This window comes from Heterodontus francisci, chromosome 35, assembly GCF_036365525.1.
Source record: "Heterodontus francisci isolate sHetFra1 chromosome 35, sHetFra1.hap1, whole genome shotgun sequence".
Taxonomy (NCBI): Eukaryota; Metazoa; Chordata; class Chondrichthyes; order Heterodontiformes; family Heterodontidae; genus Heterodontus; species Heterodontus francisci.
In genome coordinates, this window is record NC_090405.1 from 38,790,732 (window position 1) to 38,815,007 (window position 24,276).

Genomic DNA, 24,276 nt, shown 5'->3' on the forward strand with positions numbered 1-24,276 from the left:
GTGTGTGCTCCAGGGGGCAGTGTGTGTTCCAGAGGGCAGTGTGTGTTCCAGGGAGCAGTGTGTGTTCCAGAGAGCAGAGTGTGCTCCAGGGGGCAGTGTGCGTTCCACAGGGCAGGGTGTGTTCCAGAGGGCAGTGTGTGCTCCAGAGGGCAGTGTGCGTTCCAGAGGGCAGTGTGTGTTCCAGAGGGCAGTGTGTGCTGCAGAGGGCAATGTGGGCTCCAGAGGGCATTGAGTGTTCCAGATGGCAGTGTGTGCTCCAGAGGGCAGCGTGTGCTCCAGAGGGCAGCGACTGTTCCAGATGTCAGTGTGTGTTCCAGAGGGCAGTGTGTGTTCCAGAGGGCAGTGTGTGCTCCAGAGGGCATTGTGGGCTCCAGAAGGCAGTGTGTGCTCCAAAGGGCAGTGTGTGCACCAGAGGGCAGTGTATCCTCCTGAGCGCAGTCTGTGTTCCAGAGGGCAGTGTTTGTTCTAGTGGGCAGTGTGTCCTCCAGGGGGCAGTGTGTGCTCCAGAGAGCAGTGTGTGCTCCACAGGGCAGTGTTTGCTCCACAGGACAGTGTTTCCTCCTGAGGGCAGTCCGTATTCCAGAGGGCAGTGTGTGTTCCAGAGGGCAGTGTGTGCTCCAGGGGGCAGTGTGTGTTCCAGAGGGCAGTGTGTGTTCCAGAGGTCAGTGTGTGCTCCAGAGGGCATTGAGTGTTCCAGATGGCAGTGTGTACTCCACAGGGCAGTGTTTGCTCCTGAGGGCAGTCTGTATTCCAGAGGGCAGAGTGTGTTCCAGACGGCAGTGTGTGTTCCGGAGGGCAGTGTGTTCTCCATAGCGAATTGTGTGTTCCAGAGGGCAGTGTTTGCTCCACAGGGCAGTGTTTGCTCCAGAGGGCAGTCTGTTTTCCAGAGGGCAGTGTTTGTTCTAGCGGGCAGAGTGTGTTCCAGAGGGCAGTGTTTGCTCCACAGGGCAGTGTGTGTTCCAGAGGGCAGTGTGTGCTCCAGGGGGCAGTATGCGTTCCAGAGGGCAGTGTGTGTTCCAGAGGGCAGTGTGTGCTGCAGAGGGCAATGTGGGCTCCAGAGGGCATTGAGTGTTCCAGATGGCAGTGTGTGCTCCAGAGGGCAGTGTGTGCTCCAGGGGGCAGTGTGTGTTCCAGAGGGCAGTGTGGGCTCCAGAGGGCAGTGAGTGTTCCAGATGGCAGTGTGTGCTCCACAGGGCAGTGTTTGCTCCAGAGGGCAGTCTGTGTTCCAGAGGGCAGTGTGTGCTCCAGGGGGCAGTGTGCGTTCCAGAGGGCAGTGTGAGTTCCAGAGGGCAGTGTGTGCTGCAGAGGGCAATATGGGCTCCAGAGGGCATTGAGTGTTCCAGATGGCAGTGTGTGCTCCAGAGGGCAGTGTGTGCTCCAGGGGGCAGTGTGCGTTCCAGAGGGCAGTGTGTGTTCCAGAGGGCATTGAGTGTTCCAGATGGCAGTGTGTGCACCAGAGGGCAGTGTATCCTCCTGAGGGCAGTCTGTGTTCCAGAGGGCAGTGTGTGTTCTAGTGGGCAGTGTGTGCTCCAGGGGCCAGTGTGTGCTCCAGAGGGCAGTGTCTGCTCCACAGGGCAGTGTTTGCTCCACAGGACAGTGTTTCCTCCTGAGGGCAGTCTGTATTCCAGAGTACAGTGTGTGTTCTAGCGGGCAGAGTGTGTTCCAGAGGGCAGTGTGTGTTCCAGAGGGCAGTGTGTGCTCCAGAGTGCAGTGTGTTCTCCAGAGGGCAGTGTTTGCTTCACAGGGCAGTGTTTGCTCCACAGGGCAGTGTGTGTTCCAGAGGGCAGTATGTGCTCCAGAGGGCAGTGTGTGTTCCAGAGGGCAGTGTGTGCTCCAGGGGTCAGTGTGTGCTCCAGAGGGCAGTGTGTGCTCCAGGGGGCAGTGTGTGTTCCAGAGGGCAGTGTGTGTTCCAGAGAGCAGTGTGTGTTCCAGAGAGCAGAGTGTGCTCCAGGGGGCAGTGTGCGTTCCACAGGGCAGTGTGTGTTCCAGAGGGCAGTGTGTGCTCCAGAGGGCAGTGTGCGTTCCAGAGGGCAGTGTGTGTTCCAGAGGGCAGTGTGTGCTGCAGAGGGCAATGTGGGCTCCAGAGGGCATTGAGTGTTCCAGATGGCAGTGTGTGCTCCAGAGGGCAGCGTGTGCTCCAGAGGGCAGCGTCTGTTCCAGATGTCAGTGTGTGTTCCAGAGGGCAGTGTGTGTTCCAGAGGGCAGTGTGTGCTCCAGAGGGCATTGTGGGCTCCAGAAGGCAGTGTGTGCTCCAAAGGGCAGTGTGTGCACCAGAGGGCAGTGTATCCTCCTGAGCGCAGTCTGTGTTCCAGAGGGCAGTGTTTGTTCTAGTGGGCAGTGTGTCCTCCAGGGGGCAGTGTGTGCTCCAGAGAGCAGTGTGTGCTCCACAGGGCAGTGTTTGCTCCACAGGACAGTGTTTCCTCCTGAGGGCAGTCCGTATTCCAGAGGGCAGTGTGTGTTCCAGAGGGCAGTGTGTGCTCCAGGGGGCAGTGTGTGTTCCAGAGGGCAGTGTGTGTTCCAGAGGTCAGTGTGTGCTCCAGAGGGCATTGAGTGTTCCAGATGGCAGTGTGTACTCCACAGGGCAGTGTTTGCTCCTGAGGGCAGTCTGTATTCCAGAGGGCAGAGTGTGTTCCAGACGGCAGTGTGTGTTCCGAAGGGCAGTGTGTTCTCCATAGCGAATTGTGTGTTCCAGAGGGCAGTGTTTGCTCCACAGGGCAGTGTTTGCTCCAGAGGGCAGTCTGTTTTCCAGAGGGCAGTGTTTGTTCTAGCGGGCAGAGTGTGTTCCAGAGGGCAGTGTTTGCTCCACAGGGCAGTGTGTGTTCCAGAGGGCAGTGTGTGCTCCAGGGGGCAGTATGCGTTCCAGAGGGCAGTGTGTGTTCCAGAGGGCAGTGTGTGCTACAGAGGGCAATGTGGGCTCCAGAGGGCATTGAGTGTTCCAGATGGCAGTGTGTGCTCCAGAGGGCAGTGTGTGCTCCAGGGGGCAGTGTGCGTTCCAGAGGGCAGTGTGTGTTCCAGAGGGCAGTGTGTGCTGCAGAGGGCAATGTGGGCTCCAGAGGGCATTGAGTGTTCCAGACGGCAGTGTGTGCTCCAGAGGGCAGCGTGTGCTCCAGAGGGCAGCGTCTGTTCCAGAGATCAGTGTGTGTTCCAGAGGGCAATGTGTGTTCCAGAGGGCAGTGTGTGCTCCAGAGGGCATTGTAGGCTCCAGAAGGCAGTGTGTGCTCCAAAGGGCAGTGTGTGCACCAGAGGGCAGTGTATCCTCCTGAGGGCAGTCTGTGTTCCAGGGGGCAGTGTGTGTTCTAGTGGGCAGTGTGTGCTCCAGGGGGCAGTGTGTGCTCCAGAGGGCAGTGTCTGCTCCACTAGGGCAGTGTTTGCTCCACAGGACAGTGTTTCCTACTGAGGGCAGTCTGTATTACAGAGGGCAGTGTGTGTTCCAGAGGGCAGTGTGTGTTCCAGAGGGCATTGTGGGCTCCAGAAGGCAGTGTGTGCTCCAAAGGGCAGTGTGTGCACCAGAGGGCAGTGTATCCTCCTGAGCGCAGTCTGTGTTCCAGAGGGCAGTGTTTGTTCTAGTGGGCAGTGTGTCCTCCAGGGGGCAGTGTGTGCTCCAGAGAGCAGTGTGTGCTCCACAGGGCAGTGTTTGCTCCACAGGACAGTGTTTCCTCCTGAGGGCAGTCCGTATTCCAGAGGGCAGTGTGTGTTCCAGAGGGCAGTGTGTGCTCCAGGGGGCAGTGTGTGTTCCAGAGGGCAGTGTGTGTTCCAGAGGTCAGTGTGTGCTCCAGAGGGCATTGAGTGTTCCAGATGGCAGTGTGTACTCCACAGGGCAGTGTTTGCTCCTGAGGGCAGTCTGTATTCCAGAGGGCAGAGTGTGTTCCAGACGGCAGTGTGTGTTCCGGAGGGCAGTGTGTTCTCCATAGCGAATTGTGTGTTCCAGAGGGCAGTGTTTGCTCCACAGGGCAGTGTTTGCTCCAGAGGGCAGTCTGTTTTCCAGAGGGCAGTGTTTGTTCTAGCGGGCAGAGTGTGTTCCAGAGGGCAGTGTTTGCTCCACAGGGCAGTGTGTGTTCCAGAGGGCAGTGTGTGCTCCAGGGGGCAGTATGCGTTCCAGAGGGCAGTGTGTGTTCCAGAGGGCAGTGTGTGCTGCAGAGGGCAATGTGGGCTCCAGAGGGCATTGAGTGTTCCAGATGGCAGTGTGTGCTCCAGAGGGCAGTGTGTGCTCCAGGGGGCAGTGTGTGTTCCAGAGGGCAGTGTGGGCTCCAGAGGGCAGTGAGTGTTCCAGATGGCAGTGTGTGCTCCACAGGGCAGTGTTTGCTCCAGAGGGCAGTCTGTGTTCCAGAGGGCAGTGTGCGTTCCACAGGGCAGTGTGTGTTCCAGAGGGCAGTGTGTGCTCCAGAGGGCAGTGTGCGTTCCAGAGGGCAGTGTGTGTTCCAGAGGGCAGTGTGTGCTGCAGAGGGCAATGTGGGCTCCAGAGGGCATTGAGTGTTCCAGATGGCAGTGTGTGCTCCAGAGGGCAGCGTGTGCTCCAGAGGGCAGCGTCTGTTCCAGATGTCAGTGTGTGTTCCAGAGGGCAGTGTGTGTTCCAGAGGGCAGTGTGTGCTCCAGAGGGCATTGTGGGCTCCAGAAGGCAGTGTGTGCTCCAAAGGGCAGTGTGTGCACCAGAGGGCAGTGTATCCTCCTGAGCGCAGTCTGTGTTCCAGAGGGCAGTGTTTGTTCTAGTGGGCAGTGTGTCCTCCAGGGGGCAGTGTGTGCTCCAGAGAGCAGTGTGTGCTCCACAGGGCAGTGTTTGCTCCACAGGACAGTGTTTCCTCCTGAGGGCAGTCCGTATTCCAGAGGGCAGTGTGTGTTCCAGAGGGCAGTGTGTGCTCCAGGGGGCAGTGTGTGTTCCAGAGGGCAGTGTGTGTTCCAGAGGTCAGTGTGTGCTCCAGAGGGCATTGAGTGTTCCAGATGGCAGTGTGTACTCCACAGGGCAGTGTTTGCTCCTGAGGGCAGTCTGTATTCCAGAGGGCAGAGTGTGTTCCAGACGGCAGTGTGTGTTCCGGAGGGCAGTGTGTTCTCCATAGCGAATTGTGTGTTCCAGAGGGCAGTGTTTGCTCCACAGGGCAGTGTTTGCTCCAGAGGGCAGTCTGTTTTCCAGAGGGCAGTGTTTGTTCTAGCGGGCAGAGTGTGTTCCAGAGGGCAGTGTTTGCTCCACAGGGCAGTGTGTGTTCCAGAGGGCAGTGTGTGCTCCAGGGGGCAGTATGCGTTCCAGAGGGCAGTGTGTGTTCCAGAGGGCAGTGTGTGCTACAGAGGGCAATGTGGGCTCCAGAGGGCATTGAGTGTTCCAGATGGCAGTGTGTGCTCCAGAGGGCAGTGTGTGCTCCAGGGGGCAGTGTGCGTTCCAGAGGGCAGTGTGTGTTCCAGAGGGCAGTGTGTGCTGCAGAGGGAAATGTGGGCTCCAGAGGGCATTGAGTGTTCCAGATGGCAGTGTGTGCTCCAGAGGGCAGCGTGTGCTCCAGAGGGCAGCGTCTGTTCCAGAGGTCAGTGTGTGTTCCAGAGGGCAATGTGTGTTCCAGAGGGCAGTGTGTGCTCCAGAGGGCATTGTAGGCTCCAGAAGGCAGTGTGTGCTCCAAAGGGCAGTGTGTGCACCAGAGGGCAGTGTATCCTCCTGAGGGCAGTCTGTGTTCCAGAGGGCAGTGTGTGTTCTAGTGGGCAGTGTGTGCTCCAGGGGGCAGTGTGTGCTCCAGAGGGCAGTGTCTGCTCCACTAGGGCAGTGTTTGCTCCACAGGACAGTGTTTCCTACTGAGGGCAGTCTGTATTACAGAGGGCAGTGTGTGTTCCAGAGGGCAGTGTGTGTTCCAGAGGGCAGTGTGTTCTCCAGAGCGCATTGTGTGTTCCAGAGGGCAGTGTTTGCTCCACAGGGCAGTGTTTGCTCCAGAGGGCAGTCTGTGTTCCAGAGGGCAGTGTGTGTTCTAGCGGGCAGAGTGTGTTCCAGAGGAAAGTGTGTGTTCCAGAGGGCAGTGTGTGCTCCAGAGTGCAGTGTGTTCTCCAGATGGCAGTGTGTGCTCCACAGGGCAGTGTTTGCTCCAGAGGGCAGTCTGTGTTCCAGAGGGCAGTGTGTGCTCCAGGGGGCAGTGTGCGTTCCAGAGGGCAGTGTGAGTTCCAGAGGGCAGTGTGTGCTGCAGAGGGCAATATGGGCTCCAGAGGGCATTGAGTGTTCCAGATGGCAGTGTGTGCTCCAGGGGGCAGTGTGCGTTCCAGAGGGCAGTGTGTGTTCCAGAGGGCAGTGTGTGCTGCAGAGGGCAATGTGTGTTCCAGAGGGCATTGAGTGTTCCAGATGGCAGTGTGTGCACCAGAGGGCAGTGTATCCTCCTGAGGGCAGTCTGTGTTCCAGAGGGCAGTGTGTGTTCTAGTGGGCAGTGTGTGCACCAGGGGGCAGTGTGTGCTCCAGAGGGCAGTGTCTGCTCCACAGGGCAGTGTTTGCTCCACAGGACAGTGTTTCCTCCTGAGGGCAGTCTGTATTCCAGAGTGCAGTGTGTGTTCTAGCGGGCAGAGTGTGTTCCAGAGGGCAGTGTGTGTTCCAGAGGGCAGTGTGTGCTCCAGAGTGCAGTGTGTTCTCCAGAGGGCAGTGTTTGCTTCACAGGGCAGTGTTTGCTCCACAGGGCAGTGTGTGTTCCAGAGCGCAGTGTGTGCTCCAGAGATCAGTGTGTGTTCCAGAGGGCAGATGTGTTCCAGAGAGCAGTGTGTCTTCCAGAGAGCATTGTGTGCTCCAGAGGGCAGTATGTGCTCCAGAGGGCAGTGTGTGTTCCAGGGGGCAGTGTGTGTTTTTAGAGGGCAGTGTGTGCTCCAGAGGGCAGTGTGTTCTCCAGAGGGCAGTGTGTGTTCCAGAGGGCAGTGTGTGCTCCAGAGGGCAGTGTTTGCTCCACAGGGCAGTGTTTGCTCCACCGGGCAGACTGCTTTCCAGAGGGCAGTGAGTGTTCTAGCGGGCAGAGTGTGTTCCAGAGGGCAGTATGTGTTCCAGAGGGCAGTGTGTGCTCCAGAGGGCAGTGTGTTCTCCAGAGGGCAGTGTGTGTTCCAGAGGGCAGTGTGTGCTCCAGAGGGCAGTGTGTGTTCCAGAGGGCAGCGTGTGTTCCAGAGGGCAGTGTTTGCTCCACAGGGCAGTGTGTGTTCCAGAGGGCAGTGTGTGCTCCAGAGAGCAGTGCGTGCTCCAGAGGGCAGAGTGTGCTCCAGGGGGCAGTGTGCGTTCCAGAGGGCAGTGTGTGTTCCAGAGGGTAGTGTGTGCTCCAGAGGGCATTGTGGGCTCCAGAGGGCATGGAGTGTTCCAGATTGTAGTGTGTGCTCCAGAGGCAATGTGTGTTCCAGAGGGCAGTTTTTGCTCCACAGGGAAGTGTTTGATCCAGAGGGCAGTGTGTGTTCCAGAGACCAGTGTGTGTTCCAGGGACCAATGTGTGTTCCAGAGACCAGTGTGTGTTCCAGAGGCCAGTGTGTGTTCCAGGGACCAATGTGTGTTCCAGAGACCAGTGTGTGTTCCAGAGGCCAATGTATACAGAGACCAATGTGTGTTCCAGAGGGCAGTGTGCGCTCCAGAGGGCAGTGTGCATTCCAGAGGGCAGTGTCTGCTCCAGAGGGCATTGTGTGCGCCAGAGGGCAGTGTGTGTTCCAGAGGGCATTGAGTGTTCCAGATGGCAGTGTGTGCTCCAGAGGGCAGTGTGTGCTCCAGAGGGCAGTGTCTGTTCCAGAGGTCAGTGTGTGCTCCAGAGGTCACTGTGTGCTCCAGAGGGCAGTGTGTGTTCCAGAGTGCAGTGTGGGCTCCAGAGGGCATTGAGTGTTCCAGAGGGCAGTGTGTGTTCCAGAGGGCAGTGTGTATTCTAGAGGGCATTGTTTGCTCCGCAGGGCAGTGTTTGCTCCAGAGGGCAGTCTGTGTTCCAGTGGGCAGTGTGTGTTCTGGCGGGCAGTGTGTGCCCCAGGGGGCAGTGTGTGCTCCAGAGTGCAGTGTGTGCTCCAGAGGGCCATGTGTGTTCCAGAGGGCAGTGTTTGCTCCAGAGGGCTGTGTTTGCTCCAGAGGGCAGTGTGTGTTCTATCGGGCAGAGTGTGTTCCAGAAGGCAGTGTGTGTTCCAGAGGGCAGTGCGTGCTCCAGAGGGCAGTGTGTTCTCCAGAGGGCAGTGTGTGTTCCAGAGGGTATTGTGTGCTCCAGAGGGCAGTGTGTGTTCCAGAGGGCAGTGTGTGTTCCACAGGACAGTGTGTGCTCCAGGGGGCAGTGTGTGCTCCAGAGGGCAGTGTCTCTTCCAGAGGTCAGTGTCTGCTCCAGAGGGCGGTGTGTGCTCCAGAGGGCAGTGTGTGCTCCAGAGGGCAGTGTCTCTTCCAGAGGTCAGTGTCTGCTCCAGAGGGCGGTGTGTGTTCCAGGGGGCATTGTGGGCTCCAGAGGGCATTGAGTGTTCCAGAGAGCAGTGTGTGCTCCAGAGGGCAGTGTGTGCTCCAGAGGGCAGTGTCTCTTCCAGAGGTCAGTGTCTGCTCCATAGGGCGGTGTGTGTTCCAGGGGGCAGTGTGGGCTCCAGAGGGCATTGAGTGTTCCAGATGGCAGTGTGTGTTCCACAGGGCAGTGTTTGCTCCAGAGGGCAGTCTGTGTTCCAGTGGGCAGTGTGTGTTCCAGAGGGCAGTGTCTGTTCCAGAGGGCAGTGTGCGCTCCAGAGGGCAGTGTGTTCTCCAGAGCGCATTGTGTGTTCCAGAGGGCCGTCTGTGCTCTGGAGGACAGTGTGTGTTCCAGAGGGCAGTGTCTGTTCCAGAGGGCAGTGTGTGCTCCAGAGGGCAGTGTGTTCTCCAGAGCGCATTGTGTGTTCCAGAGGGCAGTCTGTGCTCTAGAGGACAGTGTGTGTTCCAGAGGGCAGTGTGTGTTCCAGAGTGCAGTTTGGGCTCCAGAGGGCATTGAGTGTTTCAGAGGGCAGTGTGTGTTCCAGAGGGCAGTGTGTATTCTAGAGGGCATTGTTTGCTCTGCAGGGCAGTGTTTGCTCCATAGGGCAGTCTGTGTTCCAGTGGGCAGTGTGTGTTGTAGTGGGCAGTGTGTGCCCCAGGGGGCAGTGTGTGCTCCAGAGGGCAGTGTGTGCTCCTGAGGGCCATGTGTGTTCCAGAGGGCAGTGTTTGCTCCAGATGGCAGTGTGTGCTCCAGAGGGCAGTGTGTGCTCCAGAGGGCAGTGTCTGTTCCAGAGGTCAGTGTGTGCTCCAGAGGTCACTGTGTACTCCAGAGGGCAGTGTGTGTTCCAGAGTGCAGTGTGGGCTCCAGAGGGCATTGAGTGTTCCAGAGGGCAGTGTGTGTTCCAGAGGGCAGTGTGTATTCTAGAGGGCATTGTTTGCTCCGCAGGGCAGTGTTTGCTCCAGAGGGCAGTCTGTGTTCCAGTGGGCAGTGTGTGTTCTGGCGGGCAGTGTGTGCCCCAGGGGGCAGTGTGTGCTCCAGAGTGCAGTGTGTGCTCCAGAGGGCCATGTGTGTTCCAGAGGGCAGTGTTTGCTCCAGAGGGCTGTGTTTGCTCCAGAGGGCAGTGTGTGTTCTATCGGGCAGAGTGTGTTCCAGAAGGCAGTGTGTGTTCCAGAGGGCAGTGCGTGTTCCAGAGGGTAGTGTGTGCTCCAGAGGGCAGTGTGTGTTCCAGAGGGCAGTGTGTGTTCCACAGGACAGTGTGTGCTCCAGGGGGCAGTGTGTGCTCCAGAGGGCAGTGTCTCTTCCAGAGGTCAGTGTTTGCTCCAGAGGGCGGTGTGTGCTCCAGAGGGCAGTGTGTGCTCCAGAGGGCAGTGTCTCTTCCAGAGGTCAGTGTCTGCTCCAGAGGGCGGTGTGTGTTCCAGGGGGCATTGTGGGCTCCAGAGGGCATTGAGTGTTCCAGAGAGCAGTGTGTGCTCCAGAGGGCAGTGTGTGCTCCAGAGGGCAGTGTCTCTTCCAGAGGTCAGTGTCTGCTCCAGAGGGCGGTGTGTGTTCCAGGGGGCAGTGTGGGCTCCAGAGGGCATTGAGTGTTCCAGATGGCAGTGTGTGTTCCACAGGGCAGTGTTTGCTCCAGAGGGCAGTCTGTGTTCCAGTGGGCAGTGTGTGTTCCAGAGGGCAGTGTCTGTTCCAGAGGGCAGTGTGCGCTCCAGAGGGCAGTGTATTCTCCAGAGCGCATTGTGTGTTCCAGAGGGCCGTCTGTGCTCTGGAGAACAGTGTGTGTTCCAGAGGGCAGTGTCTGTTCCAGAGGGCAGTGTGTGCTCCAGAGGGCAGTGTGTTCTCCAGAGCGCATTGTGTGTTCCAGAGGGCAGTCTGTGCTCTAGAGGACAGTGTGTGTTCCAGAGGGCAGTGTGTGTTCCAGAGTGCAGTTTGGGCTCCAGAGGGCATTGAGTGTTTCAGAGGGCAGTGTGTGTTCCAGAGGGCAGTGTGTATTCTAGAGGGCATTGTTTGCTCCGCAGGGCAGTGTTTGCTCCAGAGGGCAGTCTGTGTTCCAGTGGGCAGTGTGTGTTGTAGTGGGCAGTGTGTGCCCCAGGGGGCAGTGTGTGCTCCAGAGGGCAGTGTGTGCTCCTGAGGGCCATGTGTGTTCCAGAGGGCAGTGTTTGCTCCAGAGGGCAATGTTTGCTCCAGAGGGCAGTGTGTGTTCTATCGGGCAGAGTGTGTTCCAGAGGGCAGTGTGTGTTCCAGAGGGCAGTGCGTGCTCCAGAGGACAGTGTGTTCTCCAGAGGGCAGTGTGTGTTCCAGAGGGCAGTGTGTGCTCCAGAGGGCAGTGTGTGTTCCAGAGGGCAGTGTGTGTTCCAGAGGGCAGTGTTTGCTCCACAGGGCAGTGTTTGCTCCACAGGGCAGTGTGTGTTCCAGAGGGCAGTGTGTGCTCCAGGGGGCAGTGTGTGTTACAGAGGGGTGTGTGCGTTCCAGAGGGCAGTGTGTGTTCCAGAGGGCAGTGTGTGTTCCAGAGGGCATTGTGGGTTCCAGAGTGCATTGAGTGTTCCAGAGAGCAGTGTGTGCTCCAGAGGGCAGTGTGTGCTCCAGAGGGCAGTGTCTCTTCCAGAGGTCAGTGTTTGCTCCACAGGGCAGTGTTTGCTCCAGAGGGCAGTGTGTGTTCCAGAGGGCAGTGTGTGCTCCAGGGGGCAGTGTGTGTTACAGAGGGAAGTGTGCGTTCCAGAGGGCAGTGTGTGTTCCAGAGAGCAGTGTGTGCTCCAGAGGGCCATGTGTGATCCAGAGGGCAGTGTGTGTTCCAGACGGCAGTGATTGCTCCACAGGGCAGTGTTGGCTCCAGAGGGCAGTGTGTGTTCCAGCGGGCAGAGTGTGTTCCAGGGGGCAGTGTGTGTTTTTAGAGGGCAGTGTGTGCTCCAGAGGGCAGTGTGTTCTCCAGAGGGCAGTGTGTGTTCCAGAGGGCAGTGTGTGCTCCAGAGGGCAGTGTTTGCTCCACAGGGCAGTGTTTGCTCCACCGGGCAGACTGCTTTCCAGAGGGCAGTGAGTGTTCTAGCGGGCAGAGTGTGTTCCAGAGGGCAGTATGTGTTCCAGAGGGCAGTGTGTGCTCCAGAGGGCAGTGTGTTCTCCAGAGGGCAGTGTGTGTTCCAGAGGGCAGTGTGTGCTCCAGAGGGCAGTGTGTGTTCCAGAGGGCAGCGTGTGTTCCAGAGGGCAGTGTTTGCTCCACAGGGCAGTGTGTGTTCCAGAGGGCAGTGTGTGCTCCAGAGAGCAGTGCGTGCTCCAGAGGGCAGAGTGTGCTCCAGGGGGCAGTGTGCGTTCCAGAGGGCAGTGTGTGTTCCAGAGGGTAGTGTGTGCTCCAGAGGGCATTGTGGGCTCCAGAGGGCATGGAGTGTTCCAGATTGTAGTGTGTGCTCCAGAGGCAATGTGTGTTCCAGAGGGCAGTTTTTGCTCCACAGGGAAGTGTTTGATCCAGAGGGCAGTGTGTGTTCCAGAGACCAGTGTGTGTTCCAGGGACCAATGTGTGTTCCAGAGACCAGTGTGTGTTCCAGAGGCCAGTGTGTGTTCCAGGGACCAATGTGTGTTCCAGAGACCAGTGTGTGTTCCAGAGGCCAATGTATACAGAGACCAATGTGTGTTCCAGAGGGCAGTGTGCGCTCCAGAGGGCAGTGTGCATTCCAGAGGGCAGTGTCTGCTCCAGAGGGCATTGTGTGCGCCAGAGGGCAGTGTGTGTTCCAGAGGGCATTGAGTGTTCCAGATGGCAGTGTGTGCTCCAGAGGGCAGTGTGTGCTCCAGAGGGCAGTGTCTGTTCCAGAGGTCAGTGTGTGCTCCAGAGGTCACTGTGTGCTCCAGAGGGCAGTGTGTGTTCCAGAGTGCAGTGTGGGCTCCAGAGGGCATTGAGTGTTCCAGAGGGCAGTGTGTGTTCCAGAGGGCAGTGTGTATTCTAGAGGGCATTGTTTGCTCCGCAGGGCAGTGTTTGCTCCAGAGGGCAGTCTGTGTTCCAGTGGGCAGTGTGTGTTCTGGCGGGCAGTGTGTGCCCCAGGGGGCAGTGTGTGCTCCAGAGTGCAGTGTGTGCTCCAGAGGGCCATGTGTGTTCCAGAGGGCAGTGTTTGCTCCAGAGGGCTGTGTTTGCTCCAGAGGGCAGTGTGTGTTCTATCGGGCAGAGTGTGTTCCAGAAGGCAGTGTGTGTTCCAGAGGGCAGTGCGTGCTCCAGAGGGCAGTGTGTTCTCCAGAGGGCAGTGTGTGTTCCAGAGGGTATTGTGTGCTCCAGAGGGCAGTGTGTGTTCCAGAGGGCAGTGTGTGTTCCACAGGACAGTGTGTGCTCCAGGGGGCAGTGTGTGCTCCAGAGGGCAGTGTCTCTTCCAGAGGTCAGTGTCTGCTCCAGAGGGCGGTGTGTGCTCCAGAGGGCAGTGTGTGCTCCAGAGGGCAGTGTCTCTTCCAGAGGTCAGTGTCTGCTCCAGAGGGCGGTGTGTGTTCCAGGGGGCATTGTGGGCTCCAGAGGGCATTGAGTGTTCCAGAGAGCAGTGTGTGCTCCAGAGGGCAGTGTGTGCTCCAGAGGGCAGTGTCTCTTCCAGAGGTCAGTGTCTGCTCCATAGGGCGGTGTGTGTTCCAGGGGGCAGTGTGGGCTCCAGAGGGCATTGAGTGTTCCAGATGGCAGTGTGTGTTCCACAGGGCAGTGTTTGCTCCAGAGGGCAGTCTGTGTTCCAGTGGGCAGTGTGTGTTCCAGAGGGCAGTGTCTGTTCCAGAGGGCAGTGTGCGCTCCAGAGGGCAGTGTGTTCTCCAGAGCGCATTGTGTGTTCCAGAGGGCCGTCTGTGCTCTGGAGGACAGTGTGTGTTCCAGAGGGCAGTGTCTGTTCCAGAGGGCAGTGTGTGCTCCAGAGGGCAGTGTGTTCTCCAGAGCGCATTGTGTGTTCCAGAGGGCAGTCTGTGCTCTAGAGGACAGTGTGTGTTCCAGAGGGCAGTGTGTGTTCCAGAGTGCAGTTTGGGCTCCAGAGGGCATTGAGTGTTTCAGAGGGCAGTGTGTGTTCCAGAGGGCAGTGTGTATTCTAGAGGGCATTGTTTGCTCTGCAGGGCAGTGTTTGCTCCATAGGGCAGTCTGTGTTCCAGTGGGCAGTGTGTGTTGTAGTGGGCAGTGTGTGCCCCAGGGGGCAGTGTGTGCTCCAGAGGGCAGTGTGTGCTCCTGAGGGCCATGTGTGTTCCAGAGGGCAGTGTTTGCTCCAGATGGCAGTGTGTGCTCCAGAGGGCAGTGTGTGCTCCAGAGGGCAGTGTCTGTTCCAGAGGTCAGTGTGTGCTCCAGAGGTCACTGTGTACTCCAGAGGGCAGTGTGTGTTCCAGAGTGCAGTGTGGGCTCCAGAGGGCATTGAGTGTTCCAGAGGGCAGTGTGTGTTCCAGAGGGCAGTGTGTATTCTAGAGGGCATTGTTTGCTCCGCAGGGCAGTGTTTGCTCCAGAGGGCAGTCTGTGTTCCAGTGGGCAGTGTGTGTTCTGGCGGGCAGTGTGTGCCCCAGGGGGCAGTGTGTGCTCCAGAGTGCAGTGTGTGCTCCAGAGGGCCATGTGTGTTCCAGAGGGCAGTGTTTGCTCCAGAGGGCTGTGTTTGCTCCAGAGGGCAGTGTGTGTTCTATCGGGCAGAGTGTGTTCCAGAAGGCAGTGTGTGTTCCAGAGGGCAGTGCGTGTTCCAGAGGGTAGTGTGTGCTCCAGAGGGCAGTGTGTGTTCCAGAGGGCAGTGTGTGTTCCACAGGACAGTGTGTGCTCCAGGGGGCAGTGTGTGCTCCAGAGGGCAGTGTCTCTTCCAGAGGTCAGTGTCTGCTCCAGAGGGCGGTGTGTGCTCCAGAGGGCAGTGTGTGCTCCAGAGGGCAGTGTCTCTTCCAGAGGTCAGTGTCTGCTCCAGAGGGCGGTGTGTGTTCCAGGGGGCATTGTGGGCTCCAGAGGGCATTGAGTGTTCCAGAGAGCAGTGTGTGCTCCAGAGGGCAGTGTGTGCTCCAGAGGGCAGTGTCTCTTCCAGAGGTCAGTGTCTGCTCCAGAGGGCGGTGTGTGTTCCAGGGGGCAGTGTGGGCTCCAGAGGGCATTGAGTGTTCCAGATGGCAGTGTGTGTTCCACAGGGCAGTGTTTGCTCCAGAGGGCAGTCTGTGTTCCAGTGGGCAGTGTGTGTTCCAGAGGGCAGTGTCTGTTCCAGAGGGCAGTGTGCGCTCCAGAGGGCAGTGTGTTCTCCAGAGCGCATTGTGTGTTCCAGAGGGCCGTCTGTGCTCTGGAGAACAGTGTGTGTTCCAGAGGGCAGTGTCTGTTCCAGAGGGCAGTGTGTGCTCCAGAGGGCAGTGTGTTCTCCAGAGCGCATTGTGTGTTCCAGAGGGCAGTCTGTGCTCTAGAGGACAGTGTGTGTTCCAGAGGGCAGTGTGTGTTCCAGAGTGCAGTTTGGGCTCCAGAGGGCATTGAGTGTTTCAGAGGGCAGTGTGTGTTCCAGAGGGCAGTGTGTATTCTAGAGGGCATTGTTTGCTCCGCAGGGCAGTGTTTGCTCCAGAGGGCAGTCTGTGTTCCAGTGGGCAGTGTGTGTTGTAGTGGGCAGTGTGTGCCCCAGGGGGCAGTGTGTGCTCCAGAGGGCAGTGTGTGCTCCTGAGGGCCATGTGTGTTCCAGAGGGCAGTGTTTGCTCCAGAGGGCAATGTTTGCTCCAGAGGGCAGTGTGTGTTCTATCGGGCAGAGTGTGTTCCAGAGGGCAGTGTGTGTTCCAGAGGGCAGTGCGTGCTCCAGAGGGCAGTGTGTTCTCCAGAGGGCAGTGTGTGTTCCAGAGGGCAGTGTGTGCTCCAGAGGGCAGTGTGTGTTCCAGAGGGCAGTGTGTGTTCCAGAGGGCAGTGTTTGCTCCACAGGGCAGTGTTTGCTCCACAGGGCAGTGTGTGTTCCAGAGGGCAGTGTGTGCTCCAGGGGGCAGTGTGTGTTACAGAGGGGTGTGTGCGTTCCAGAGGGCAGTGTGTGTTCCAGAGGGCAGTGTGTGTTCCAGAGGGCATTGTGGGTTCCAGAGTGCATTGAGTGTTCCAGAGAGCAGTGTGTGCTCCAGAGGGCAGTGTGTGCTCCAGAGGGCAGTGTCTCTTCCAGAGGTCAGTGTTTGCTCCACAGTGCAGTGTTTGCTCCACAGGGCAGTGTGTGTTCCAGAGGGCAGTGTGTGCTCCAGGGGGCAGTGTGTGTTACAGAGGGAAGTGTGCGTTCCAGAGGGCAGTGTGTGTTCCAGAGGGCAGTGTGTGTTCCAGAGGGCATTGTGGGTTCCAGAGTGCATTGAGTGTTCCAGAGAGCAGTGTGTGCTCCAGAGGGCAGTGTGTGCTCCAGAGGGCAGTGTCTCTTCCAGAGGTCAGTGTCTGCTCCAGATGGCAGTGTGTGTTCCACAGGGCAGTGTTTGCTCCAGAGGGCAGTCTGTGTTCCAGTGGGCAGTGTGTGTTCCAGAGGACAGTGTCTGTTCCAGAGGGCAGTGTGTGCTCCAGAGGGCAGTGTTTTCTCCAGAGCGCATTGTGTGTTCCAGAGGGCAGTCTGTGCTCTAGAGGACAGTGTGTGTTCCAGAGGGCAGTGTGTGTTCCAGAGGACAGTGTGTGCTCCAGAGGGCATTGTGGACTCCAGAAGGCAGTGTGTGCTCCAAAGGGCAGTGTATACACCAGAGGGCAGTGTGTTCTCCAGAGGGCAGTGTGTGTTCCAGAGGGCAGTGTGTGCTCCAGAGGGCAACGTGTGTTCCAGAGGGATGTGTGTGTTCCAGAGGGCAGTGTGTATTCTAGAGGGCAGTCTTTGCTTCACACTGCAGTGCTTCCACCTGAGGGCAGTCCGTGTTCCAGAGGGCAGTGTGTGTTCCAGAGGGCAGTGTCTGCTCCTAAGGGCAGTGTTTGCTCCACAGGGCAGTGTTTGCTCCACAGGGCTGTGTGTGTTCCAGAGGGCAGTGTGTGCTCCAGGGGGCAGTGTGTGTTCCAGAGGGCAGTGTGTGTTCCAAAGGGCAGTGTGTGCTGCAGAGGGCAATGTGGGCTCCAGAGGGCATTGAGTGTTCCAGATGGCAGTGTGTGCTCCAGAGGGCAGCGTCTGTTCCAGAGGTAAGTGTGTGTTGCAGTGGTCAGTGTGTGCTCCAGAGGGCAGTGTATGTTCCAGAGTGCAGTGTGGGCTCCAGAGGGCATTGAGTGTTCCAGATGGCAGTGTGTGCTCCAGAGGGCAGTGTGTCCTCCAGAGGTCATTGTGTGTTCCAGAGGGCAGTGTGTGCTCCAGAGGGCATTGTGGGCTCCAGAGGGCAGTGTTTGCTCCAGAGGGCCATGTGTGTTCCAGAGGGCAGTGTGTGTTCCAGAGGGCAGTGTTTGCTCCACAGGGCAGTGTTTGCTCCTGAGGGCAGTCTGTGTTCCAGAGGGCAGAGTGTGTTCTAGCAGACAGAGTGTGTTCCAGAGGGCAGTCTGTGTTCCAGAGGGCAGTGTGTGTTCCAGAGGGCAGTGAGTGCTCCAGAGGGCAGTGTGTGTTCCAGAGGTCAGTGTGTGTTCGAGAGGGCAGTGTTTGCTTCACAGGGCAGTGATTGCTCCACAGAGCAGTGTGTGTTCCAGAGGGCAGTGTGTGCTCCAGACAGCAGTGTGTGTTCCAGAGAGCAGTGTGTGCTCCAGAGGGCAGTGTGTGTTACAGAGGGCAGTGTGTGTTCCAGAGAGCATTGTGTGTTCCAAGAGAGCAGTGTGTGCTCCAGAGGACAGAGTGTGCTCCAGGGGGCAGTGTGCATTCCAGAGGGCAGTGTGTGTTCCAGAGGGCAGTGTGTGTTCCAGAGGGCAGTGTGTTCTCCAGAGCGCATTGTGTGTTCCAGAGGGCAGTGTGTGCTCCAGAGGACAGTGTGTGTTCAAGAGGGCAGTGTGTGTTCCAGAGGGCAGTGTGTGTTCCAGAAGGCAGTGTGTGCTCCAGAGGGCAGTGTATTCTCCAGAGGGCAGTGTGTTCTCCAGAGGGCACTGTGTGTTCCAGAGGGCAGTGTGTGCTCCAGAGGGCAATGTGTGTTCCAGAGGGCAGTGTGTGTTCCAGAGGGCAGTGTGTATTCTGGAGGGCAGTGTTTGCTACACAGGGCAGTGTGTGTTCCAGAGGGAAGTGTGTGCTCCTGGGGGCAGTGTGCGTTCCAGAGGGCAGTGTGTGTTCCAGATGGCAGTGTGTGCTCCAGCGGTAAGCGTGTGCTCCAGAGGGCAGTGTCTGTTCCAGAGGGCAGTGTTTGCTCCACAGGGCAGTGTGTGTTCCAGAGGGCAGTGTGTGCTCCAGAGGGCTGTGTGCGTTCCAGAGGGCAGTGTGTGCTCCAGAGGGCAGTCTGTGCTCCAGAGGGCATTGTTGGCTCCAGAGGGCATTGAGTGTTCCAGATGGCAGTGTGTGCTCCAGAGGGCAATGTGTGTTCCAGAGAGCAGTTTTTGCTCCACAGGGAAGTGTTTGCTCCAGAGGGCATTCTGTGTTCCAGAGACCAGTGTGTGTTCCAGAGACCAATGTGTGTTCCAGAGACCAGTGTGTGTTCCAGAGGCCAATGTATACAGAGACCAATGTGTGTTCCAGAGGGAAGTGTGCGCTCCAGAGGGCAGTGTGCATTCCAGAGGGCAGTGTGCGCTCCACAGGGCATTGAGAGGTCCAGAGGGCCGTGTGTGCTCCAGAAGGCAGTGTGTGCTCCAAAGGCCAGTGTGCACACCAGAGGGCAGTGTGTTCTCCAGAGGGCAGTGTGTGTTCCAGAGGGCAGTGTGTGCTCCAGAGGGCAACGTGTGTTCCAGAGGGCAGGGTGTGTTCCAGAGGGCAGTGTGTGTTCCAGAGAGCAGTTGTGCTCCAGAGGGCAGAGTGTGCTCCAGGGGGCAGTGTGCGTTCCAGAGGACAGTGTGTGTTCCAGAGGCAGTGTGTGCTCCAGAGGGCACTGTGGGCTCCAGAGGGCATTGAGTGTTCCAGATGGCAGTGTGTGCTCCAGAGGACAGTGTGTGCTCCAGAGGGCAGTGTGTTCTCCAGAGGGCAGTTTGTGTTCCAGAGAGCAGTGTGTGCTCCAGAGGGCAGTGTGTTCTCCAGAGGGCACGGTGTGTTCCAGAGGGCAGTGTGTGCTCCAGAGGGCAATGTGTGTTCCAGAGGGCAGTGTGTGTTCCAGAGGGCAGTGTGTATTCTGGAGGGCAGTGTTTGCTACACAGGGCAGTGTGTGTTCCAGAGGGCAGTGTGTGCTCCTGGGGGCAGTGTGCGTTCCAGAGGGCAGTGTGTGTTCCAGGTGGCAGTGTGTGCTCCAGCGGGCAGCGTGTGCTCCAGAGGACAGTGTCTGTTCCAGAGGGCAGTGTTTGCTCCACAGGGCAGTGTGTGTTCCAGAGGGCAGTGTGTGCTCCAGAGGGCAGTGTGCGTTCCAGAGGGCAGTGTGTGCTCCAGAGGGCAGTCTGTGCTCCAGAGGGCATTGTTGGCTCCAGAGGGCATTGAGTGTTCCAGATGGCAGTGTGTGCTCCAGAGGGCAATGTGTGTTCCAGAGAGCAGTTTTTGCTCCACAGGGAAGTGTTTGCTCCAGAGGGCATTCTGTGTTCCAGAGACCAGTGTGTGTTCCAGAGACCAATGTGTGTTCCAGAGACCAGTGTGTGTTCCAGAGGCCAATGTATACAGAGACCAATGTGTGTTCCAGAGGGAAGTGTGCGCTCCAGAGGGCAGTGTGCATTCCAGAGGGCAGTGTGCGCTCCACAGGGCATTGAGAGGTCCAGAGGGCCGTGTGTGCTCCAGAAGGCAGTGTGTGCTCCAAAGGCCAGTGTGCACACCAGAGGGCAGTGTGTTCCCCAGAGGGCAGTGTGTGTTCCAGAGGGCAGTGTGTGCTCCAGAGGGCAACGTGTGTTCCAGAGGGCAGGGTGTGTTCCAGAGGGCAGTGTGTGTTCCAGAGAGCAGTTGTGCTCCAGAGGGCAGAGTGTGCTCCAGGGGGCAGTGTGCGTTCCAGAGGACAGTGTGTGTTCCAGAGGCAGTGTGTGCTCCAGAGGGCACTGTGGGCTCCAGAGGGCATTGAGTGTTCCAGATGGCAGTGTGTGCTCCAGAGGACAGTGTGTGCTCCAGAGGGCAGTGTGTTCTCCAGAGGGCAGTTTGTGTTCCAGAGAGCAGTGTGTGCTCCAGAGGGCAGAGTGTGCTCCAGGGGGCAGTGTGCGTTCCAGAGGACAGTGTGTGTTCCAGAGGGCAGTGTGTGTTCCAGAGGGCACTGTGGGCTCCAGAGGGCATTGAGTGTTCCAGATGGCAGTGTGTGCTCCAGAGGGCAGTGTGTGCTCCAGAGGGCAGTGTCTGTTCCAGAGGTCAGTGTTTGTTCCAGAGGTCAGTGTGTGTTCCAGAGGGCCGTGTGTTCTCCAGAGGGCAGTGTGTGTTCCAGAGAGCACTGTGTGCTCCAGAGGGCAGAGTGTGCTCCAGGGGGCAGTGTGCTTTCCAGAGGACAGTGTGTGTTCCAGAGGGCAGTGTGTGTTCCAGAGGTAAGTGTGTGCTCCAGAGGGCAGTGAGTGCTCCAGAGGGAAGTGTTTGTTCCAGAAGGCAGTGTGTGTTCTAGTGGCCAGTGGGTGCTCCTGAGGGCAGTGTGTGTTCCAGAGGGCAGAGTGTTCTCCAGAGGGCCGTGTGTGCTCCAGAGGGCCGTGTGTGCTCCAGAAGGCAGTGTGTGCTCCAAAGGCCAGTGTGCACACCAGAGGGCAGTGTGTTCTCCAGAGGGCAGTGTGTGTTCCAGAGGGCAGTGTGTGCTCCAGAGAGCAGTGTGTGTTCCAGAGAGCAGTGTGTGTTCCAGAGGGCAGTGTGTGTTCCAGAGGGCAGTGTGTGTTCCAGAGAGCAGTGTGTGTTCCAGAGAGCAGTGTGTGCTCCAGAGCACAGAGTATGCTCCAGAGGGCCGTGTGTGTTCCAGAGGGCAGTGTGTGTTCCAGAGGGCAGTGAGTGTTCCAGAGAGCAGTGTGTGCTCCAGAGGGCAGTGTGTGCTCCAGAGGGACATGTGTGTTCAAGAGGGCAGTGTGTGTTCCAGAGGGCAGTGTGTGTTCCAGAGTGCAGTTTGTTTTCCAGAGGGCAGTGTTTGCTCCACAGTGCAGTGTTTGCTCCAGTGGGCAGTGTGTGTTCAAGAGGGCAGTATGTGTTTTAGCGGGCAGAGTGTGTTCCAGAGAGCAGTGTGTATTTTTAGAGGGCAGTGTGTACTCCAGAGGGCAGTGAGTGTTCCAGAGGGCAGTGTGTGCTCCAGAGGGCAACGTGTGTTCCAGAGGGCAGTGTGTGCTCCAGAGGGCAGTGTGTTCTCCAGAGGGCAGTGTGTGTTCCAGAGGGCAGTGTGTGCTCCAAAGGGCAGTGTGTGTTCTTGAGGGCAGTGTGTGTTCCAGAGGGCAGTGTTTGCTCCACCGGGAAGTGTTTGCTCCAGAGGGCAGTGTGTGTTCCAGAGGGCAGTGTGTGCTCCAGAGAGCAGTCTGTGTTCCAGAGAGCAGTGTGTGTTCCAGAAGGCAGTGTGTGTTCCAGAGGGCAGTGTGTGTTCCAGAGAGCAGTGTGTGTTCCAGAGAGCAGTGTGTGCTCCAGAGGACAGAGTATGCTCCAGAGGGCCGTGTGTGTTCCAGAGGGCAGTGTGTGTTCCAGAGGGCAGTGTGTGCTCCAGAGGGCAGTGTGTGCTCCAGAGGGACATGTGTGTTCAAGAGGGCAGTGTGTGTTCCAGAGGGCAGTTTGTGTTCCAGAGGGCAGTTTGTTTTCCAGAGGGCAGTGTTTGCTCCACAGCGCAGTGTTTGCTCCAGTGGGCAGTGTATGTTCCAGAGGGCAGTGTCTGTTTTAGCGGGCAGAGTGTGTTCCAGAGAGCAGTGTGTATTTTTAGAGGGCAGTGTGTGCTCCAGAGGGCAGTGTGTTCTCCAGAGGGCATTGTGTGTTCCAGAGGGGAGTGTGTGCTCCAGAGGGCAGTGTGTGTTCCAGAGGGCAGTGTTTGCTCCACAGGGCAGTGTTTTCTCCACAGGGCAGTGTGTGTTCCAGAGGGCAGTGTGTGTTCCAAGAGAGCAGTGTGTGCTCCAGAGGACAGAGTGTGCTAAAGGGGGCAGTGTGCGTTCCAGAGGGCAGTGTGTGTTCCAGAGGGCAGTGCGTGTTCCAGAGGGCAGTGTGTTCTCCAGAGCGCATTGTGCGCTCCAGAGGGCATTGAGTGGTCCAGAGGGCGGTGTGTGTTCCAGAGGGCAGTGTGTGCTCCAGAGGGCAGTGTGTGCTCCAGAGGGCAGTGTGAACACCAGAGGGCAGTGTGTTCTCCAGAGGGTAGTGTGTGTTCCAGAGGGCAGTGTGTGCTCCAGAGGGCAACGTGTGTTCCAGAGGGCAGGGTGTGTTCCAGAGGGCAGTGTGTGTTCCAGAGAGCAGTGTGTGCTCCAGTGGGCAGATTGTGCTCCAGGGGGCAGTGTGCGTTCCAGAGGACAGTGTGTGTTCCAGAGGGCAGTGAGTGCTCCAGAGGGCACTGTGGGCTCCAGAGGGCATTGAGTGTTCCAGATGGCAGTGTGTGCTCCAGAGGACAGTGTGTGCTCCAGAGGGCAGTGTGTTCTCCAGAGGGCAGTGTGCGTTCCAGAGAGCAGTGTGTGCTCCAGAGGGCAGAGTGTGCTCAAGGGGGCAGTGTGCGTTCCAGAGGACAGTGTGTGTTCCAGAGGGCAGTGTGTGCTCCAGAGGGCACTGTGGGCTCCAGAGGGCAGTGTGTGCTCCAAAGGGCAGTGTGTGTTCTTGAGGGCAGTGTGTGCTCCAGAGGGCAGTGTTTGCTCCACCGGGCAGTGTTTGCTCCAGAGGGCAGTGTGTGTTCCAGAGGGCAGTGTGTGCTCCAGAGGGCAGAGTGTGTTCCAGAGGGCAGTGTGTGTTCCAGAGGGCAGTGTGTGTTCCAGAGAGCAGTGTGTGTTCCAGAGAGCAGTGTGTGCTCCAGAGGACAGAGTATGCTCCAGAGGGCCGTGTGTGTTCCAGAGGGCACTGTGTGTTCCAGAGGGCAGTGTGTGTTCCAGAGAGCAGTGTGTGCTCCAGAAGGCAGTGTGTGCTCCAGAGGGACATGTGTGTTCAAGAGGGCAGTGTGTGTTCCAGAGGGCAGTGTGTGTTCTAGAGAGCAGTTTGTTTTCCAGAGGGCAGTGTTTGCTCCACAGTGCAGTGTTTGCTCCAGTGGGCAGTGTGTGTTCCAGAGGGCAGTGTGTGTTTTAGCGGGCAGAGTGTGTTCCAGAGAGCAGTGTGTATTTTTAGAGGGCAGTGTGTGCTCCAGAGGGCAGTGTGTTCTCCAGAGGGCAGTGTGTGTTCCAGAGGGCAGTGTGTGCTCCAGAGGGCAGTGTGTGTTCCAGAGGGCAGTGTTTGCTCCAAAGGGCAGTGTTTTCTCCACAGGGCAGTGTGTGTTCCAGAGGGCAGTGTGTGTTCCAAGAGAGCAGTGTGTGCTCCAGAGGACAGAGTGTGCTAAAGGGGGCAGTGTGCGTTCCTGAGGGCAGTGTGTGTTCCAGAGGGCAGTGCGTGTTCCAGAGGGCAGTGTGCTCTCCAGAGCGCATTGTGTGTTCCAGAGGGCAGTGTGTGCTCCAGAGGACAGTGTGTGTTCAAGAGGGCAGTGTGTGTTCCAGAGGGCAGTGTGTGTTCCAGAGGGCAGTTTGTGCTCCAGAGGGCATTGTGGGCTCCAGAAGGCAGTGTGTGCTCCAGAGGGCAGTGTGTTCTCCGAGGGCAGTGTGTTCGCCAGAGGACACTGTGTGTTCCAGAGGGCAGTGTGTGCTCCAGAGGGCAATGTGTGTTCCAAAGGGCAGTGTGTGTTCCAGAGGGCAGTGTGTATTCTGGAGGGCAGTGTTTGCTACACAGGGCAGTGTGTGTTCCAGAGGGCAGTGTGTGCTCCAGGGGGCAGTGTGCATTCCAGATGGCAGTGTGTGTTCCAGATGGCAGTGTGTGCTCCAGTGGGCAGCGTGTGCTCCAGAGGGCAGTGTCTGTTCCAGAGGGCTGTGTTTAGTCCACAGGGCAGTGTGTGTTCCAGAGGGCAGTGTGTGCTCCAGAGGGCAGTGTGCGTTCCAGAGAGCAGTTGTTGCTCCACAGGGAAGTGTTTGCTCCAGAGGGCAGTCTGTGTTCCAGAGACCAGTGTGTGTTCGAGAGACCAATGTGTGTTCGAGAGACCACTGTGTGTTCCAGAGGCCAATGTATACAGAGACCAATGTGTGTTCCAGAGGGCAGTGTGCGCTCCAGAGGGCAGTGTGCATTCCAGAGGGCAGTGTGCGCTCCAGAGGGCATTGAGAGGTCCAGAGGGCCGTGTGTGCTCCAGAAGGCAGTGTGTGCTCCAAAGGCCAGTGTGCACACCAGAGGGCAGTGTGTTCTCCAGAGGGCAGTGTGTGTTCCAGAGGGCAGTGTGTGCTCCAGAAGGCAACGTGTGTTCCAGAGGGCAGGGTGTGTTCCAGAGGGCAGTGTGTGTTCCAGAGAGCAGTGTGTGCTCCAGAGGGCAGAGTGTGCTCCAGGGGGCAGTGTGCATTCCAGAGGACAGTGTGTGTTCCAGAAGGCAGTGTGTGCTCCAGAGGGCACTGTGGGCTCCAGAGGGCATTGAGTGTTCCAGATGGCAGTGTGTGCTCCAGAGGACAGTGTGTGCTCCAGAGGGCAGTGTGTTCTCCAGAGGGCAGTTTGTGTTCCAGAGAGCAGTGTGTGCTCCAGAGGGCAGAGTGTGCTCCAGGGGGCAGTGTGCGTTCCAGAGGACAGTGTGTGTTCCAGAGGGCAGTGTGTGTTCCAGAGGGCACTGTGGGCTCCAGAGGGCATTGAGTGTTCCAGATGGCAGTGTGTGCTCCAGAGGGCAGTGTGTGCTCCAGAGGGCAGTGTCTGTTCCAGAGGTCAGTGTTTGTTCCAGAGGTCAGTGTGTCTTCCAGAGGGCCGTGTGTTCTCCAGAGGGCAGTGTGTTCTCCAGAGGGCAGTGTGTGCTCCAGAGGGCAGAGTGTGCTCCAGGGGGCAGTGTGCTTTCCAGAGGACAGTGTGTGTTCCAGAGGGCAGTGTGTGCTCCAGAGGGCACTGTGGGCTCCAGAGGGCATTGAGTG

The 24,276-nt window shown here is 58.1% G+C and overlaps 1 protein-coding gene across 3 annotated transcripts in view; it reads right to left on the reverse strand.

The window, feature by feature from the left end:
• slc28a1 (solute carrier family 28 member 1) overlaps positions 1–24,276 on the reverse strand; it is a 268,104-nt gene that overhangs the window by 93,275 nt on the left and 150,553 nt on the right. The gene's annotated exons all lie outside the window — the stretch shown is intronic.